Source organism: Zosterops lateralis (genome assembly GCF_965231275.1).
Source record: "Zosterops lateralis genome assembly, chromosome: W".
Lineage (NCBI taxonomy): Eukaryota > Metazoa > Chordata > Aves > Passeriformes > Zosteropidae > Zosterops > Zosterops lateralis.
Genome location: NC_139801.1, coordinates 15,909,459 through 15,931,470, shown reverse-complemented (window position 1 = coordinate 15,931,470; position 22,012 = coordinate 15,909,459).

Genomic DNA, 22,012 nt, shown 5'->3' with positions numbered 1-22,012 from the left:
AATATTAATATTAAAAATAAAAATGTAGTAGTACAAAAAAGCAAACAAACAAAAAAAAGAAAACACTGACAGAGTCAGAATATCACCTGACACCCTGTTGGTCAGGGTGTTGGTAGCAGTCCAATTAAGTCCTCCTGGCGTGACAGATGTGATTCTGTAGGACTAAAGATGATCCTGTATAAGGGTGTCGTTTTCCTCTGAAGGCCCAGTGGTGGTGAGATGGGTCTGGTCTTCCTCTGGGAATCCAGTGGAAACAGGCTGTCCTGGTGTTGTGAATCTCAGGTTTTATCCAGGTAGGAATGCTTGGCTCCTCCCACTGAGTGGAGCATCTCACAATGGGATGATGTAATTTTATCAGTAATGCAGTGAGCCTTAATGGCCCATTAACAGAAGATATCCCCCGGAGAGAGGATGGGTCATGGAAGAGATAAAGAACACTGCCCTACCTGGTTTTAACAGCTGACTCATTAACAGAAGACATCTATCCCCTCCCACCTGATGTTATGAGGAATGGGTCATAGAAGAGATTAAGAAAAACACATCCCCAACCAGTTTCAACAGATGGCAATAGAATACATACTTTTGGTTACATCTTGCATTGCAACCAAGACACTTGTAGAGGACCATTGTCCCACCATTTAACCTAGACCCGGTCTCCAGGTTGGAAGGGATGTGCAGGTGTGTCCAGTCCTATGGGTCTGGATAGCACGATGTAAGTCTGGAGCTTCTACAAAGTGGAACTTAAAGCCATTAGATATCTCTTTAAATAGAGTTTCCTCTTCATGTGAATTTCACCTGGAATATGCGGAATCTGATATGATCTTCAATGCATTATTTCATAGAGATTTCTTGTATTTTGAGTCCAAGATTCCCCTAATTAGGTTTTTTTTCCTTTTCAAAGTCCTGTGCCAGGATTTAAAAGATGAGTGAAACTTGCAGCTCTGTCTTAAAAGGTGTTTATTAAATTTTTATCTCAAAGGTCTGCGCACCGCCTTACACCAGGCTTAGTGCGCTGAAGGACACCACTGCCAAGAGCACAAGACCTGGTCTTCAAGGTCTTTTAAAGGTTTCTAATCCAATTAACTCTTAAAATGTACTGTATTTACAGTTTTGTACCAATAATTACTATCAATTCTAGACACGCAATTTTCTACATCACTATCCTGGATTGTGGTGTAGGATGTACACAAAGTATTTATTCTATCACCATCTTCATGAACTGTTAAAACCAAGTGGGGCAGTGCTCTAGTGTTGGGCTGTCTTCTGCTAATGGCCCATCAACACCTTGCCCGTGACTCACAGGTAACTCCCTCCAGGACTTATCTCTAATGGGCCATCGAGGACCCACTTCACAATTCATCATCCCATTGTGAGATGCTCTGCCCAGAGGGAGGAGCCAAGCATTCTCACCTGGATATATGCTGGTATTTGGAACAGTGCAAGGAGCCCTTACCTACTGGATTCCCAGAGGACCAGAGCTCCCAGACCTTTCTACAGGATCACTGCTTCAGGAAGACCACCTCATCTGGACTGTTTCCACCATCCTGCTCAGGTTGTATTCTGACTCTGTCAGTGGTCCTTTGTGTTATTGCATTTATTTTCTTTTATTTTTACCTTTTTACCTTTCTTCTTATTAAATTGTATCTCTGACTTGGAGCTTCTCACTCGTTTTGCTTTCAAACCACAACAATCACATACATTCTACCAATGTCTTTGTGCCACCATCACAGCAGAAGATGGAGTCAAAGAAGAACTTAAGACACCGCCCAAAATTCTCCATCTTGCTTCTATCTACTTCCATTCTAAAAACCCAAACCTAAAAATTTTTACCCTGTGACAAACTAAACTACTATCTAATTAAAATTTTTCTTGTTCTCATTTCATCCATAAGTGTTGGCAGTTTTTCCCATGGACTAAGGTCAAAGGCAATGCTTTCCTGGGGTCCCAGCAAGGGTCTTGGAGCCCCTAGGGCAATTTGAGAGGTTTTCCCTGTGCCCTGGACTCCAACAGAGACTGATGTTTTCCCTCTGCCTTGGTTGTATGTGGATTCTCAGTAAAGCTATAGGCAAGGCCTGAACCCATGTCATGGATGTTTCTTGACAAATTTTGCTAATTTGTGTTTTGTGAGTCTCATTCATACGTTCGACTTTACCACTCACTTGGGGTCTATAACGTGTATACTGATCCCAAGTAATTCCCAAAATCCGGCTAACTTCTTTAACCACTGTTGCAACAAAGTGTGGTCCCCTATCTGATGACATTCCCAAGGGTGAAACGTGGTGGAAAGAACTCTTCAACTAATAATGGTTGTTAAAGTGGTATGTATTTAATCAACGTTGAGATGCATGGGGAATAACTTCGCCAAAGACACGGACAAACACCAGAGAGCTTGCCCCCCTTATTATTCTCTGAGGTCTTACATATGCATGGCATTGCACAATCTGCCTCATTTATATTCATTCCTTGTCCCCACCTGTCCTTGCCTCGTATGGTAATTAACTCCATGCCCTTCTGGGCATGCTCAGTTCATCGTGGTGGTCTCTGAGGGTCTCCAGAAGATGAAGGAAACCGAGTCTTCCTCAGAAAACTTCACCTTTATCTCTCTCGCGTGTGCTCTGGCCCTTTTGGAACTTTTTCAAGGCAAGAAGTCAGTTTCTGCTGGCTAAGAGTCTGTGGTTTTTCTCTTCATCTGCATTCTTAGCTTTGTTATCCTGTTGTGTTTAGGTTAGTCTTTCTTCTTATCACCGAGGGCCCCCATATGCTGGTACTGCCTTAAAATATGTAAAGGGTAACAGGTGTAGAGCTCAATATTCACTAAGTGGCCTCTAAAATGTAATTTTCTAAGCACTATTTAAAATACATCCTAAAATACAATCTATGCTCTTAAGTTTGCTATAAAGATCAGCTAGGATTTCTAAACCTCTGTTTCATTCCTTTTCTATAGACCTAGTAAATTCCTTTTCTACTACCAGGGCTTCTTTTTAGCCTTAACTAACTACTTTGATAATTTCTTCTTAACATTATCCCATGTGTTTTAGATAATGAGGTTAAAATTGCTACTTGCTTCAACATTTTTTAGTTCTATATGAGTACTACAATAGACATTATTAAATTTATACCAACTAATATCAGCAAAATAATGATGGGGTGACATAGGGTGTTCAAGACTTTAGTTGCCATTGGTGACTATCTAAAGAGTGCATCTCACTAGTTGTGGCTTGTGTCTTGCTTTACTCTTTGTCGGACTCTATTTATTTCTTTTGTATCATGTTGGATAGTTACTTAAGATTTTTGTCTGTTCTTTTGAATTTCTTTTACAGTTTTAATCAAATCTTTATGTTTCATTAATTGCTTTACTAGGGTTAGGTTCATCCTAATAAGCATGGGTAACAGTTGGTGATAGGTTGTATAATTAGACTTAATCAACTGGTGGGATACAACTGGTGCTAAATATGAAAAGTCACACTTGACAATCTTAGCAAAATTGCAGATACAGAAATTAGAATGATTTTTGGCAGGTAAAGATACATTGTCTCTATTTATCTCTATAAATGTACAAGCAGTTCTTAAGTATACATAACCATGGCTAATGTATACAATTACAGTTTTTTGGTCAGTGCTTGGGTGGATCTCAAAATGGCAGAGGCTTTGCTCAGTGTCAAGACATGTCTTGGGCATCAATTGTGTTACTCTCACATATAAATCCTTGTTGCTCTTGAGTAATGCAAGACTAAATTTAGTCTGCTATTTTTCATTCACCCTCCGAGCCCACAATCTATGTTCAATGGGATAGAGTATTATGTTTTTATGGTTTAATCTTAATGGGATGATGGGGTGAATTATGAAGGTTGTGGCATTGCGTATAGTGAGCACAAAGGCAGTGGCTGTGTTGGCAGTGGGATTATAGGTAAAATTTACTAAGGTTCACTAGGATTGGATTTTTTTTTTCAAAATCTTTAGCATTATCCTAAATAGTCTTCTGAACTTCAATTGGAAAAATACTTTCACCTCTTTTGTTATGATTAGGGCAGTGATTGATTGCATCTACAATTGTGCTTGCATACAACTGAAAGCTAGAGATACATTATCTTGAGCTATATTAAGTGCTTCTATTATTAGTTTATGGTCTTGGTTTTCAGCCTTCTTCCATTTTGGTAATACTTTTGAAGCTTGCTATTGATTAGTTTCTAATGCCAATAGAGATGATTGCAGGGGCTGTTTTAGTTTTGTTAAATTATTTGTTGCAGTAGTTATCTTGTTCATTAATATTCCATTTAGGACTCTTAGCCTTGTTCTTAGCATTCTAGTTATATCTCTTTGCATCCTACTTCTAAGGTGTGCTTGCCTTTGTAACCATGTGGTCTAGTCTGTAAAAGATACTTTTAGAAATGGAGAGCAGTATGGCTGGACTTCTGAGATATTAATTTGCGTTAGCAAATCAACACGCTTAAGGGACTACTCTGGATTAAACAGCAGTTGTTGCTGGCCTGAGTTTTTAATTACGTATGGGCTAGTTCCATAAATTTTAGGCTCAAGTTTAAGTGGTGTAACTTGGGTTTGGGCTTGAGTACTGGTATAGGTTGTAACAGGCTTAGTTTCACCATTTATTCTAAATTTGAATGAAAGTCTAATAGCATCATGGGTCCAAAGACAAACTACTTTCATGGTCTGTATTAAAGTAAAATTATACTAACAGTCTAATTCATTTGAATGATTACAAATCTCTTGGTGCTTGTCTGTAGGACAGTCTGAGACACTAATTTGAACTGCTTTTTTATGGATAGTTCTATTAATTATCTGGCATCTTATCTTAATTACCTCTTCTAAAGTCCCTTGGAGTTACCACGACTCTTGTTTTTGCCATTTTTGTTCTTCATATACTTGGTTTTCATGCATAACTACTGTTGATAGGTTTAAACCTATTAAATCAGAATACTTTTCCACGGATCTAGTGTATCAGATAAAAGCTTGGGACTATGGCCACTCAGTATTGTTTAGGCTAGAGATATGTTCTAATTCTTGAAACATAATTATAATTACAAACAACAGTTTTCTGAATAAATTTTCTGTGGGTTAAATAGGAGTCCCTAGCCACGACAAGTTAATTTTGTTTGGGTAAGCTTTAGCTTTAGTTCACCATTACCTGATGTCACTTCCTTAGAGTCTTCTGGAACTTTTTTCTTAACTCAGCTGTGGTGGATCTAAGCACTGTGTTCTTTGATCTTAATTGTGGTGAAGGTAGTAAGGAGCACCTGGTACGGTCTTTTTCACTGTGGTTCTAGAGTTTTCTCTGCAAGAGACTTAAAATGCATGTAGTGTCTAGGTTGTGTCATGTACTGGTGCATCAAGCCTTGTACCTCGAGTTCCAGCCACACGCTTTCTAATTGCTTTGAGTTGTTTGCTCAGAGCCACTATATAAGCGGTTAGTGTTTCTTTTCTAACTTGAGTAGAAAACCCTTTTTGCACTCTATATGGTCTACTATACAGCATTTCAAAGGGGATAAGTTTTTCTTTAGCTCTAGGTTTGGTTTGGATTCTTAGTAGTGCTAGTGGGAGAGACTGGGGCCAGGGTAAGTTAGTCTCTTGACCCAATCTCACATTCTGTTGCTTAATTAAATGGTTCATCTTCTCCACTTGGCCACTTGACTGAGGATAGTATGGAGTGTGGAGTTCCTAATCTATACTTAGGTGACAACTGATTTTTTGCACTACTTTTGAAATGAAGTGCGGTTTTCTGTCTGAGGATATTGTGGCTGGAACTCTAAAGCATGGTATTATTTCTTGTAACAGTACTTTAGTTACCTCTTGGGCTTTTGCAGTTCTTGTGGGGAAGGCTTCTGGCTATCTTGAAAAGGTATCTGTTAATACTAATACTTGAACCCCCCTTTTCTTGGCAATTCTGTAAAATCAATTTGCCATTGTTCTCTAGGCTCCTGGCTTCTTCTGATTTGACCTAGTTTTGGTTTAGGAATATTCTTGGGATTGGTTTGGAGGCAAAGATTACATTGCTGAGCTACTTGAGTGACAGTGGAGTATAAATTCTTAGCTATTATTCTTTTAATTAGGTAGTTATATAGGGCATCTACTTCCTAATGTGTCTTTCGATGTTCCTCCCTTATCAATGACTATAACAAGTGAGAAGGGATGACTACTTTATTGTTTTTAGTAATTGCCTACCTCTCTTGGTTATATGCTCTTTTTTAACTCTCAATCAACTTTTTTATCTTTTTTATCATATACTGACTTACTTTCAAGGGAAATTTGACTGTCTGGAACCAAACCCCCTTCCGTTGTTATCTTACCTTTTGCTGCTTCTTTTGCTTCCTTATCCACCAGTCCATTTCCTTCTTCTAATTCTGAGCTTACTCGGGTAATTGGACTGCTTCTAATAGATGTAGTATTTCTGCTGCATGTTTGATGTTTTTTCCTTGCAAGTTCAGCAGTCCCTTTTCTTTCTAAATGGCTCTGTGTGCATGCAATACCCTGAAAGCATACTTTGAATTTGTATAAATGTTTATTTTCTTCCTTTTTGCTACTTTTAGAGCACGGGTTAATGCAATTATCTCAGCTTTCTGTGCAGAGGTGTTTTCTGGTAAGGGTCTGGATTTGATCACCTCTCTGCAGGTTGTGACTGCGTATCTAGCATGTCATTTGCCGCTGGTAACAGAGCTGCTTCTATCAGTAAACTAGGTTTCTGCATCTTTGAGAGGGGTATCCTTCAGGTCTGGGTGGCTGGAGTAGGTGGCCTGGATAGTTTCTATGCAATTGTGTTCTACCGGCTCCCCTTGGTTCTTGCGAAGGAAAGAAGCTGGATTGACGATGTTAGTTACAACTATTTCTACATCATCTTGCTTTACTATAATGGCTTGATAGATCAGGAACCTTTGTGAGGTGAGCCAGTGTCCACCTTTGACTTCTAGCACTGCTGACACTGTGTGGGACACTAGCACAGTTATTTTCTGGCTTAATATGAGTTTGTGTGCCTCTTGGATGTTCAATATGGCTGCTGCAACGGCCCTGAGGCACTCAGGCTATTGTTTAGCTGTTGTATCTAGTTGCTTTGAGAAATAAGCAACTGCCCTTCGATATGGGCCTCGGTCCTAAGCTAATATCCTTAGAGCAATCCCTTGTTTTTTATGGGAAAACAGAAATGTTTTATGACGATGATTGACAGAGAGACATGGACTCCATATGTTGCATGCATGAAGCCGTTTATTGATACGCCTAGCTGAGTTTATATACCTTTTCATTATATAACAAGTAATATTGCCAAGTACATTGCTTAAGTCATGCTTTGCACTAACACAGGTATGTACTGTCTTATCTCAGTTCTGCTTGCTAAGCACGTATCGTACCAAGCACATCGCTGTCTCTTACATTCCTTTCTCAAACTTCTGCTTTTGGTTGCCAAGGCTTGCAGTCTACTAATGCTAACATGTCCATTTCTGTCATGAGCTGAGCAGTGCTCCCAGCTCGGCTCTCCAGCTGTATTCCCACATCTCTCCCTTTCTGTTCTACCAACAGGGTTTTCTTTGTAGACTTATCAATCAGTCTCTGCACATATTGCAAAACACAAGGCAAACACATCATTATAAGCGACAGTATGGTTAAAATATAAATTCCTATTTTAACTAAATGCTTAAGCCAGCCAGTAAGCCCCCATCCCCCAAGCATATGCCCAAGCCAATCATTATCATCCACCACCTCCAATTTGGCTACACTGTCTCAAAGGGCCTGGATGTTAGCATGAATAGACAAAGAGTTGTCAGAAAGGTTCATGCAGCACACACCTTCAAAATCCTCACAGCCATGTCCATGAGCTAGAAGCAAGAAATCTATTGCAGCCCTGTTTTGAAGCATGGCATGCCTTACACTATCAACATCTGTTAGTAAACCTGTTAAAGCAGAGCTAGTAGCATTAGTTTGTTTTGCAAGCCAACAGCCAAGGTTATTAAAAGTTTTTAATGCATGTGCTGCGCCTATAGATGGAATAATTGAGGCAAACACTCAGGCTCCAAGGTTCCAGGATTCAACATTGTCATCACAATCTGGGCTGTATGTGTGTGTGCTACGTTTTGCTCGTGCCAGCTTGTGTAGAGATGGCAAACTGCCCCGAAAGGAGTGAAACATGGTTAGTTGGCCAAAAGTACAAGGGCCTCCTATAGCCCTTCCTGGTATTCTCTTCTAGGGTCTATTTCCACATATCAAGGATATATTGTCCATCAAACCAATAGAAACAACTCCAGGTGTAATGTGCTGAGGCATGGTATGATTACACCAGGCAGAAGCATTGGCATAGATTCCTGTGCCTGAAACATCAAGGCCAAATTTTTGGTTAGCAAAAGGCCCAGTGGTATGATTTAAAAAGAAGCATGCAAAGGCCTGCATGGATCCAAAAATGTCCAATTCCTGGGGCGATAGGGAAAGGGTAAAAAAGTCAGAAACTTTATTTACTCCTAATCATCTATCGTTAGCAAAGTACCACTCAGCTGGCCTGTTATTCTTTTTGCGATATGCATCATTGCACCACCATACTGGCTCAATTCGACCTGGAGCGACACAATCCATGTGCATTGTTTTATTATATAAGGCATCCCATTCATTTTTTCCCAAAGGTATGGTAATTAAACAAGTCTGGAAAGGATCACCGGGGGAAGTCATAGACAGGCACAATGTAGATTCATTTAAGGCTTGAGCAAGTGTAAGCCACACATTACGTTCTGGGAGGAGTGGCATTGCTGCCACCTCTCCTTTGCCGAGAATCCACAGCCATAGAAGAGCAAATGTTTGAATTTTCCACATCTCATTTTAAGTATAGCTTGCCAATCCCACAGTTAAACAATCGAGTTATCTTTTGTTTGATAATATATATCACTAGCTAAAGTATGTTGGTCTGTGGATTCTATTCTCCGCAAAAATCCTGGTAAATCAAAATCCTATCTTCCTGGAGGACCAGAAATATGCTGTTGGAGAACTTCGGGTCCTAATTGCTCTCTAATAAATGCAAATGGAGTAAATGACCTGTGAATCTCACTAAAGCAATGATAACATACAATGCCTACAACATGTGCAATTCTACGAGTAGTTTGTGCCTTACAACATAAGCAAACAATTGTCACTACTGGGTGACAGCTAAAATTATGTGACTGACACCGTGCTATTCTTTCTAAACTACTTTGTGCCTGTATACGTGCATATTGCAATGCTCGTGTTGTATCATCAACATTATTACCGCTGTACTGTGGCAGCAACAGGTTAAGCGCTCTGCTCGTCCTCCAAATCTGTCTTCTGGTTGCTTCTGGGTCTTCCAGCTTGCTGTAAGAAGGGCTGAACCAGCTGTCTCAGGAACAAGTTGATCTTGCAACTCACAAGTTGGTGAGAGGCCAACGAGTCCTCCCTGGTCAGGCAGGGGCTGGTTCAGGTGGTTGCAGGCTCTCAGTGGTTCTGGATTCAGCAGTCTGAGAGAGCAGAGGTGAGGGTGAAGCAGGTGAAGTATTGGAGTGACCAGGATCCTCAGGAGAGGTGTCCAAGGGTTCTCTGAATGGTCTCTCACATTCTTGGCTGGAATCCACCTTGGGCCAATTTCTGTTGAGACACAAGCAAATCCTCTTCCTTCTCGGTTTGGTTTTCTCACCTGAGATTCAAGTTGTTTAAAGTCCTTGCCCTCTAAAAGCCCCGAGTCGCGTTGGTACAAAGAAGCGGAGTCTTCAAGGCCTTGTTTTCTGGTTTCTCGAGTTGTTTATTATTTGATATCACAGAGTTTTTCTCCGCTCCCAGCCGAGGTCCGGACAGCAGCTGGGACACGAGGCAACTGCCCACTGATGGGACGTCACCTTACATTTATACAGATAATTACGTGTAGGTTATTTACTATTTTGTATCAATGCCTAGTGCTTACACTAAGAGGGTCACTTCTGCTTTGACCTAATCCACTCTAACTATCTTATTTCATCACCACCCCAGAAGATGGAGGACGAGGAAGAAGGAGAAGGACACGAGGTACCACCCAAATTCCACCATTTTGTCCCCCATTTACCTCTATTCTAAGTATCTTAAAACTACTGAATTTTGCATGTTCTACTGTGCTAAACTACTATTTTCACTTCCTGGTGATTTTCAATTCCTCTCCTTGTGTTGGAAGTTTCTCCCATGGGCTAAGATCAAACTCAGTGTCTTCCTGGGCTCTGTGCCAAGGTCTCCAACCCCCCTAGACCGGCTCCACACCCCCCTGTCCAGGGCTCAAATTCTCTTTCCCGGGTCCCAGGTCATCCAAAGGGATGTCCTGGACTCCAACACTTCCCCATGTGACAAGGGGATAAGGTCCCTTAATTTTACCTGTTTCTGGGTCCTTAATAAGGACTGGGGCTTTCTGTTTAACCTCTAACTTGGAGTTATTGCCAAAGTGCCTCACAATTGGAGGGTTAGGATATGTAAGTGAGCAATTTAGGAAGTTAAAAACATACAGTGCCTTCTGCAATCTCTCTGCCAGAGTGGCATTCCCCATTCTCCCTTTCTGTTGCAACAAAAGACACTTCAGTGATGCATGAGCTCTTTCGATTATGGCTTGTCCCGTGGGGGAGTGAGGAATCCTTGTTTTGTGGGTTACCCCCCAGAGGGCAAGGAAATTTTTGACCCTCTGGGAAATGTATGCTGGGCCATTATCAGTTTTGATTTGTGAGGGGATTCCCAGGACTGCAAAAGCACTTGCAAAGTGACAGCAAACATCCTTTGCTGATTCTCCTGTGTGACAGGATGCAAACAAGGCACCTGAAAAAGTATCAATAGAAGAATGAATGTACTTAAGTCTGCCAAACTCAGGGAAATGAGTAATATCTGATTGCCAAATTTGAAGGCTCTCGAGCCCTCTAGGGTTAACACCCCCTGCAAGGGAGGGGAAGGAGTGTCTCTGGCAGTCTGGGCACACAGTTACAATACTAGCAGTTTGGCGTGTGCTCAAGTCAAAGGCGTGGATAAGTGCAGCAGCATTCTGGTGAAAAAATGAGTGACTGAGTTTGGCCTGGGAAAGGCGGTCTGGGAGTTGAACAGACAAGGGGAGTAAATCAGCTTGGCAGTTCTCCTCTGCAATAAAACCAGGTAAAGTGGTGTGAGACCTGACATGCATCACAAAGTAGGGATGCTCTCTAGTATCTAAAAGAAAAACAAGTTGTTGTAACCACTGAAACAGCTCCTTATTGGGCACATCCTTTAGTACAGCAGCCTCAGCTCTTTCCACAAGTCCTGCAATATAAGCAGAATCTGTTATCAAGTTAAAAGGGGCTACAAATCACTGAAAAGCTCAGACAACAGCTGCTAATTCAACAATCTGAGGTGAACCTGATACAGTAGTGACATCCGAGTCTCATCGGTTGAGATCGGTGTCCCACCAAAGCAATACTGACTTGTGGGTGCGACCGGATCCATCTATAAAAACAGTTAAAGCCTGCAATGGGACTTCACTTCTTTTGGGTCTCGTCAAGAGATTAAAGTTGGTTGCCACAAGCTTGTGCTTTGAGGGATGTGTAGAAAGTTGTCCCGAAAAGTCAGTGAGGGCTATTTGAAAAACCTCAGATTGCTGCAACAGCCACTGTAAATAAAAGGTAGTAACAGGCAAGCAGATTAAACAAAAATCCACACCTGCAAGTGTGGTAAGTCTCTGTCTAGCTTTTACAATGAGCATAGCAAACATTTCATGCTGTGTGCTTACAGTTTTAGACATCTGATGTGGCAAAAAAATCCACTCAATGATCAGCAAGGGGTCAGGCGCTTTAGGATCCCACTGGAATATCAAAGCATGAGGTTGCCTAGCCGGATTCAGAATTAAGGAAAAGGGCAACTCAGGGGCCCATCGAGCTGCCTGCCAATTTGAGATAGCATCAGCTACCAGTTGCAATGCCTGGCAGGCTTCTGGTGTGAGTTGGCAAGGCAATAGCAGATCTGGTTCCCCTTTTAGCAGATTAAACAAAGGGCTCAGGTCAGCGTTTGAAATTCCCAACAAAGAACAAACCCAATTAATTGAACCCAAAAGTTTTTGAGCATCATGCAAAGTACGAATTTTTGTGTGAATCTGAAAAGGCTGAGGAGAAATACTCTTGGTCCTAATGCGCCAGCCAAGGTATTTCCTAGGAGGTTGAGACTGAATTTTTTCAGGAGAAACACAAAGCCCAGCTTGGGTTACAGCATCAGTGACAAGGGCTAAGGCTTCCTTCATGATCTCCTGTTTTTCTGCTGCAACAAGAATGTCATCCATGTAGTGATATAACAAGGCAGCAGGCATTTTCTGGCAAATGGGGCTGAGGACCCTCGCAACAAACCATTGGCAAATTGATGGCGAGCACTTCATCCCCTGGAGGAGCACCACCCAGTGATATCTCTGCATGGCTCTCTAGCTGTATCCCCACAGTTTTACATCTGGAAGTCTTAAGGCTGGAGCTGACATAAAAGATTCTTTCAGTTGTTTGTCAGCCCTGTTAGCCTCTTTTATCTACTGGAGATCTTTATTCTCATTTGCAATGAGTGCATATAGAGGTTTAACAAGCAGTCTATAGTTAAAGATCTATAATTTACACCATTTTGTCATTCTTAAAAAGATTCACAGTTCTTTCGTTGTCTGAGGCTTGGGGGTCTGGGAAATTGCTTATTTACATCTCTGTCCTAGTCTGTTGTTTAGCGCTAATCTCATAACTTAGGTAGATCACTTTCTGTTTTACTACTTGGGCCTTCTTCTTTGATACCCGGTACCCTTGGAGTCCTAAAAAGTTCATGAGGCTTACTGTCCAGGCCACACATGCCTCCCTTGTTCTGGTGGCTATTAGGAGGTCATCTATGTATTGTAGTAGTCTTCCTTCTTCTGGCAGGGCTTCCTAGGACTCTAGGTCTTTTGCAAGTTGTTCTCCAAATAAGGTAGGAGAATTCTTAAATCTTTGTGGAAGTATTGTCCATGTGAGCTGAGTTTTGCACCCACTTTTTGGACTTTCTTATTTAAATGCAAAAGAAGGCATCTTTCAAATTCAGAATGGTAAACTAAATTAGCTCTGGTGTTAGGCACGCTAGCAACGTATATGGGTTGGCCACTACAGGATAGAGATCTTCAGTTAGTTTATTCACTGCCTCTAAGCCTTGTACTAGCCGATATGACCCATCTGGTTTTTGGACAGCTAGTATGAGGGTATTAAAATCAGACATTTTCAGTAATCTTAACTGTAGAAATCTCTATTACTGGGCTAATTTTCTCCCTATCTTCCTTTCTCAAAGGTTACTGCTTAATCTTGACTGGTTGTTTTCCTTCTTTAAGCCTAATTTGTATAGGCGTAGTATTCTTTGCTTTTCCTAGCACATTAGAGGCCTATACTCCAGGGAATACTTGATTTAGTATTACTTTGTCAATTTCTACCTTGGCCTCAATTGCTGTCAACATTAGACTTAACACTTCTACATATTGTTCATTGTTGTCCTGGGTTGCAGTGTAGGATGCACACAAAGTATTTATTCTATCACCATCTTCATGAACTGTTGAAACCAGGTGGGCTAGTGTTTTCCCAAGCCCCTTGCCTCTTCTGCTAATGGCCCATTAACGCCTTTGGGGTGTCTTCTGCTAATGACTTTTGGGGTGTCTCCTGCTAATGGCCCATGAGTCACAGGTAACTCCCTCCAGGGGTTATCTCTGTTAATGGGCCATCAAGGACCCATTTCACACTTCTCATGCTATTGTGAGATGCTCTGCCCAGGGGGAGGAGCCAAGCATTCTCACCTGGATATGAGCTGGTATGTGGAACAGTGCAAGGGCACTTATCCACTGGATTCCCAGAGGACCAGAGCTCCCAGACCTTTCTACAGGATCACTGCTTCAGGAAGAGCACCTCACCTGGACTGCTTCCACCATCCTGCTCAGGTTGTATTCTGACTCTGTCAGTGATCCTTTGTGTTATTGTATTTATTTTATTTTACTTTTACCTTTTTACCTTTCTTCTTATTAAATTATATCTCTGACTTGGAGCCTCTCATTCATTTTGCTCTCAACCCACAACATTTTTTGGTGCCCAACATGGGGCGGAGACACTGAGAAAAGTCAGAAATACAGTTTGGTATTTGAGAAGACACCTGTTTGCTATGATGCTCAACATGCTTACATGTGTCTTATACCTATCTCTCTATATTTTTCTACACATGGGGTACTATCTGCCGGTCTTAATGCTCCTGTGTAGACCAGGGTATGGTACTAAAATTGCCTTATTGGTCTACTATGTCCATTGCTTGATAAACTCCGAGGCAATGAACAGCATTCAAAATATATACCCAGTTTTGGATTCGTTTTCTGGTCTAGGATGCTACATCTGGGGCCTCAACAATCTCACTCAGCCCCTGTGGGGAGGAGTAAAGAATGATTTTTTCCAGCTTTTCAGGCATCACACAGCAGTTTTTGAAAATATTGAGTACCCTCTGGATGCCAAGGACAGTATTATGTTATTGTCATCCCTGCTTTCTCTTCTCTGCACAGCCCTTTGTTTTTTCTGCACCATACTTAGGAACAAAACACTACCTGGTGTGATACAGCGTGTTCCTAAGGAAGAGGAAGAGGGAAAGAGAAGCAAAGCAACATCATCAGCATCTACACAGACTATTGCAGAGGAGAAAGAAGCCAAAAGTGAATCAACAGTGTCTGCATCCACACAGACTGTCACAGAGGAAAGGGGAACCAAAGACAAGGCAACAGTGTCCTCATCTACACAGACCATCGCAGAGGAGAAAGAAGCCAAAAATGAATCAACAGTGTCCGTGTGTACACAGACTGTCACAGAGGAAAAGGGAACCAAAGGCAAGGCAACAGTGTCCTCATCTACACAGACCACCACAGAGGAGAAAGAAGCCAAAAGTGAGGCAACAGTGTCCACATCTACGCAGACTGTCACAGAGGAGAAAGGAACCAAAGGTGCCGTCAGCATCTCCACACAAACCGTTACTGAACTGGAACAACCTAAACCAATAGCAGTTGCCACCACTCAGAAAAAGAAGTCAAGGAGCAAATCAGTCCGCGTAGTGACTGACGAGGATGCAGCAGGACCTTCGCAGCCAGCAGAGGAGACAGAGATAGAGATTATTACTCGCTCTCTATCCCTGGGTGAGTTGCGTGACCTGTGAAGGGAATTCACGCGCCAGACCAACGAGTCCATCCTGACCAGGCTGCTCCGCATCTGGGACGCTGCAGCCAATGACACCATTCTGGATGGAATTGAGGCCAGGCAACTGGGATCGCTGTCCTGGGATGTGGTCATTGACCAGGGGATTGGGAAAACCCAAGAACCTCTCAGCCTCTGGCAGCGACTGCTAACAAGTGTGAAAGACAGATACCTTTGTAAAGAAGACCTCCAAGTGCACCAAGGCAAATGGAGCACAATAGAACAAGGTATCCAATGCCTGAGGGAATTTGCTGTACTGAAGATCATTTTTTCAGAAAACGAGAGATTTCCTAAAAACCCAGATGATGTCCAGTGCACATCACGAATGTGGCTGAGACTTGCACGGCTTGAACCAGAGATGCACTCACGTTACCTGGCAACACTGCAATGGAGGGAAGGTGAGGACAAGGTGGGTGTCTTGGCTAATAAATTAAGAATTTACGAGGACACTGTCACCGCCCCAGTTCACACCCATGTCTCATCTGTGGAAACGTGACTGGCTGAGCAAGTCCGGAGCTTGATTGAAGAAGGCCATCAGAAATTAAAAGAACTTAAGGAAGAAATTTATCATATCTCACCAGAGCTGATGAGAGTCTCTGCCATTAGGAGCAGGCGTCCCCCAGCCAGGGAGAGAGGATACACACCACGAGGTAACCTCTGGTCTTTTCTTCGAGAGCATGGAGAAAACATGAAGAAGTGGGATGGAAAACCCACCTCCTCCGTAGCAGCCCGGGTACGTGAACTGAAAAGAGGAACACCTACCACAAGAAGCCCATCTAGAATCAAGGTTGCCCCAGTCTCTCAGAACTCCAGACGGTACAGGAATGATGATATGACTGATCCTCTTGAAGGGACCTCAGAAACATACGTACAGGAGGAGAACAATGCATGCCATGACCAGGAATAGGGGTGCCCTGCCTCTAGCCAGGAAGAGGAAAGGGATAATCAGATCTACTGGACTGTGTGGATCCCATGGCCTGGCACATCTGACCCACTAGAATATACGGCGTTGGTTGACACTGGGGCCCAATGTACCATGATGCCATCAAGGTATGTAGGAACAGAATCCATCTCTATTTCTGGGGTGACAGGAGGGTCCCAGGAACTGACTGTATTAGAGGCTGAAGTGAGTTTAACTGGGAACGAGTGGCAAAAACACCCCATTGCAACTGGTCCAGAGACCCCATGCATTCTCGGCATAGATTATCTCAGGAATGGATATTTCAAAGACCCGAAGGGATATCGCTGGGCTTTTGGGATAGCCGCAGTTGAGAAAGAAAACATCAGACAGTTGAATACTTTGCCTGGTCTCTCAGATGACCCCTCTGCTGTGGGACTGCTGAGAGTCGAAGAACAACAGGCACCAACTGCCACAACAACAGTACACCGCCGCCAATACCGCACTGACAGAGACTCTGTGATTCCCATACGTGAAATGATTCGTAAACTGGAGAGCCAAGGGGTGGTCAGTAAGACTCATTCACCTTTCAACAGCCCAATATGGCCTGTGCGTAAGTCCAGTGGAGAATGGAGACTGACGGTGGATTACCGTGCTCTGAATGAAGTCACGCCACCACTGAGCGCTGCTGTGCCAGACATGTTAGAGCTTCAATATGAGCTGGAGTCCAAGGCAGCAAAGTGGTATGCGACCATTGACATTGCCAATGCCTTCTTCTCCATTCCTTTGGCAGCATAGTGCAGGCCCCAGTTTGCTTTCACCTGGAGGGGCGTGCAGTACACCTGGAACCGACTGCCCCAGAGGTGGAAACACAGCCCCACCATCTGCCATGGGCTGATCCAGGCTGCACTGGAGAAAGGTGAGGCTCCGGACCATCTGCAGTACATTGACGACATCATCGTATGGGGGAACGCCCCAGGGGAGGTCTTTGAGAAAGGAGAGAAGATTATCCAAATTCTGTTGAAAGCTGGTTTTGCCATTAAACGAAGTAAGGTTAAGGGACCGGCTCAAGAAATCCAGTTCCTGGGAGTCAAGTGGCAAGATGGACGTCGCCAAATCCCCACAGAGATAATAAACAAGATCACTGCCATGTCCCCACCTACCAACAAGAAGGAAACACAAGCTTTCCTAGGTGCCATAGGCTTCTGGAGGATGCACATTCCTGAGTATAGTCAGATTGTGAGCCCTCTCTATCTGGTTACCCGCAAGAAGAATGATTTCCACTGGGGCCCTGAACAGCAACAAGCCTTTGTTCAGATCAAACAAGAGATTGCTCACGCAGTAGCCCTTGGCCCAGTCAGGACGGGACCAGATGTGAAGAATGTGCTTTACTCTGCAGCCGGGAACAATGGTCTGTCCTGGAGCCTGTGGCAGAAGGTGCCTGGGGAGACTCGAGGCCGACCATTGGGATTCTGGAGCCGAAGTTACAGAGGCTCCGAAGCCAACTACACTCCCACTGAGAAGGAGATCTTGGCCGCCTATGAAGGAGTTCAAGCTGCCTCAGAAGTGATTGGCACTGAAACACAGCTGCTTCTGGCACCCAGATTACCAGTGCTGGGGTGGATGTTTAAGGGAAAGGTTCCCTCCACACATCACGCCACTGACACCACATGGAGCAAATGGATTGCTCTCATCACACAGCGCGCCTGTATTGGAAACCCAAATCGCCCTGGGATTCTGGAAGTTATAACAAACTGGCCAGAAGGTGAGAATTTTGGATTATCGTCTGACGAAGAAGAAAAGCAAGTAACGCGTGCCAAGGAAGCGCCACCATACAATGAGCTACCGGAGACTGAAAGACGATATGCTCTCTTCACTGATGGCTCCTGTCGAATTGTAGGCGCTAACCGGAAATGGAAGGCTGCAGTTTGGAGCCTCACACGACAAGTTGCCCAGGCTACCGAGGGACAAGGTGGATCGAGTCAGGTTGCAGAGCTTAAAGCTGTCCAGCTGGCTTTGGATATTGCTGAACGAGAGAAATGGCCGAGGCTCTATCTCTACACTGACTCGTGGATGGTAGCTAATGCTCTGTGGGGATGGCTGAATCGCTGGAAAAAGGCCAACTGGCAGCGCAGAGGAAAACCCATCTGGGCCGCTGACATTTGGCAGGACATTGCTGCCCGAGTAGAGAGACTGACCATGAAAGTTCGACACGTGGACGCACACGTACCCAAGAGCCGGGCTAATGAGGAGCATTGCAACAATGAGCAGGTGGACAAAGCTGCCAAGGTGAAAGTATCACAGGTGGATCTAGACTGGCAGCACAAGGGAGAACTGTTCCTAGCTCGTTGGGCCCATGATGCCTCTGGTCATCAAGGAAGAGATGCGACATACCGATGGGCCCATGACCGAGGGGTGGACCTTACTATGGACAGCATCTCCCAGGTCATCCACAACTGTGAGACCTGCGCTGCAATCAAACAGGCCAAGCGAGTGAAGCCTCTGTGGTATGGTGGATGGTGGCTGAAGTACAGGTATGGGGAAGCCTGGCAAATTGACTACATCACCCTTCCCCAAACCCGCCAAGGAAAGCGCTACGTGCTGACCATGGTGGAAGCCACCACTGGATGGCTGGAAACCTACCCTGTGCCTCATGCCACTGCCCGGAACACCATCCTGGGCCTGGAAAAACAAGTCCTGTGGAGACACGGCACCCCTGAGAGAATTGAGTCAGACAACGGGACCCATTTCAAAAATAGCCTTATAAACACCTGGGCCAGAGAACATGGTATTGAATGGATATATCACATTCCTTATCACGCACCAGCTGCCGGAAAAGTTGAACGGTGCAATGGACTACTAAAGACTGCCCTGAAGGCACTTGGCAGGGGAACCTTCAAGAATTGGGAAATGCACTTAGCCAAAGCTACTTGGATGGTCAACACCCGAGGGTCTATTAATCAAGGTGGTCCTGCCCAGTCTGAACCCTTGCACACAGTGGATGGAGATAAAGTCCCTGCAGTGCATATGAAAGGCATTTTAGGGAAGACTGTTTGGATTAATCCCGCCTCAGGAAAAGGCAGACCCATCCGTGGGATTGTCTTTGCTCAAGGACCTGGTCACACCTGGTGGGTAATGCAGAAAGATGGGGAAACCCATTGTGTACCACAGGGAGACTTAATTTTAAGTGAGAACAGTGTGTAACATTTTATTCTCTATGTGTATGCATATCTTTGTAAGAATGCATTGATTTGGATATGATGTAGATGGTAATAGAATAAGGGGTGGATTATGTCCTGGGTTGCAGTGTAGGCTGTACACAAAGTATTTATTCTATCACCATCTTCATGAACTGTTGAAACCAGGTGGGCTAGTGTTTTCCCAAGCCCCTTGCCTCTTCTGCTAATGGCCCATTAACGCCTTTGGGGTGTCTTCTGCTAATGACTTTTGGGGTGTCTCCTGCTAATGGCCCATGAGTCACAGGTAACTCCCTCCAGGGGTTATCTCTGTTAATGGGCCATCAAGGACCCATTTCACACTTCTCATGCTATTGTGAGATGCTCTGCCCAGGGGGAGGAGCCAAGCATTCTCACCTGGATATGAGCTGGTATGTGGAACAGTGCAAGGGCACTTATCCACTGGATTCCCAGAGGACCAGAGCTCCCAGACCTTTCTACAGGATCACTGCTTCAGGAAGAGCACCTCACCTGGACTGCTTCCACCATCCTGCTCAGGTTGTATTCTGACTCTGTCAGTAATCCTTTGTGTTATTGCATTCATTTTATTTTACTTTTACCTTTTTACCTTTCTTCTTATTAAATTATATCTCTGACTTGGAGCCTCTCATTCATTTTGCTCTCCACCCACAACAATTGTTTACCTCCAGAACAATTTATTCTTTCTGAAATTTAATGGTTGCTTGTAATAGTTCTAGCAAATCACTTCCTAGAAGGGGTTTGGAGGAGTTTGGAAGGTACAGGAATTTATGAATACTCCATTGTTTTCAAAACTTGTATTTCAATGGTTTGCAAAAATACACCTTTTCAGATTGGCCAGTAGCTCTTACTACTGTAACATAATCATCTCCTAAAGGTGCTAAAGCTTTATTCAAGGTAGAATACGTTGCTCCAGTGTCAACTAAAAACTTTACTTCTTTCTCCTCCTCTTACATCTTTAATTTTATAACTAGTGGGTCTGCTGAGGTAGACACCCCTGGTCCTCCTCAGTCCTTTTGTATATGTGCTACTACCCCCTCTTTTCTTTGTCTCTTGTGTTCACCTCATCTTTGTTCTGGACACTCGTTTTTCTAGTGGCTAAATTTCTTACAGTTCGCACACTGGTCTTTGCCTCACTGAGGCTGGTCTTGTTTGGGTGGTCCTTTTCCTTTTCCCTCTCCTCTCCTCTCCTCTCCTCTCCTCTCCTCTCCTCTCCTCTCCTCTCCTCTCCTCTCCTCTCCTCTCCTCTCCTCTCCTCTCATTGTTTCTGAGCTGCTTTACCAGCTAGCTAGCTCTCTAACAACTGTATAATGAAGGTTTTGGTGGATCTGAACCTCAGGCTGGAGCGTGATCGACGGCCTGGAAGAAAGAGTGGACTCTTACATGGGTTTCATCAGGCTTTATTCTTCTCCCAGGAGCTGCCCATGTGCAAGAGCGAGCTCTGGGCTTCGATCTTCCTCTTAAAAACCCGGGGGGTGTCCCCGAGGAGGGGAGAACCCAGAACTAATAGAAGGGGAGAGAGGGTGCGACCCAGAACAGGGAAACTTAACAAAACAAAGAAGAAAGGTTGCCCCAGCACCTTGCCGAATCCCAGGACTTTTTCCCCAGAATCTTCTAGATCTTACAAGGTGATTGACAGGGTCTCATGAGGGAGAGACCATTGGGGGGTTTGGGGATGGGAGTGTAGGGATAAACCATTATAAACCATTATAAACCATTATAAACAAATAATAAAAACATACAGAACTTTAGAAAACCCAAAATGCACACCACAACATCTCCTTTTTTTCTTTTACTTAAAGTGGAGTGTCTTGTATTTGAGGAGAGGGATTTCCAGACTCGAAATACGAGACTGCGTCCCACTCATGGTCAGTGGACCATTCCTCCATTGGAAGGGGAAAGGGCCAGTATCTTTCAAGAGGTAGGATTTCATTTTCATCTACCTCCATCAAGATAAATCCTTCTGGCTCTTCTTCATCTTCAGGATCTGCAGGCATGGTGACTTGATTTCTCACAGGGGGTGCAGTGTCATTAGGGATTAATTTACGAATCATTTTACGAACCATACACTTGATAAAACAAAAGGCAATCAAAATTAAAACAATAACAAACAAAATCCACAGTCCAGCTTTGATCAGAAACCCAGCCCACCCAGGGAGCTTCCAGTCCAGTAACAGTTCATTCAGCCAGTCTTCTAAATCCTTCTCAGCCTCGTTGAGGATGTTTGAGATGTTCACTGTTGGCTGCAGGGCAATCTCATCAGTCAGCATCTGGAGGCTGGCAAGCAGGAACAGCTGCAGAAATCTGGCAGCAAGGGAGACTTCCATCTGGGACAGGGATAGGTCCGGGACTGTCAAAAGGAACTTGAGACAGAAAAATATTAGAAGGTCTGTCAGGAAAGAGTAAGTAGAGACAGTACTCTTCCCAGGAATTTCTTTGCTTTTTCTTTCTGCACCAGGTAGCAAAAGAGACTTGTGACTCTTTCTGCCCTGAGACTTTTGGAACGTAGGACCTCACCCACTTTGCTGGAATCCATCTCAGCCTGGTGAGGGCGGAGACACAGGAGTACCCTTGTCCCTACGTCACCAGTTCATGAGGACCCTCTGTTTGTCCAGTCTTGGGGTCTTTAATGAGGACCGGTGGTTTTTCTTTCAGAGTCAGTTGCTGGCTTTTTCCAAAGTGTGGAACGGTTGGTGGGTTCAGCATTTTGAATGAACAATTTAAAA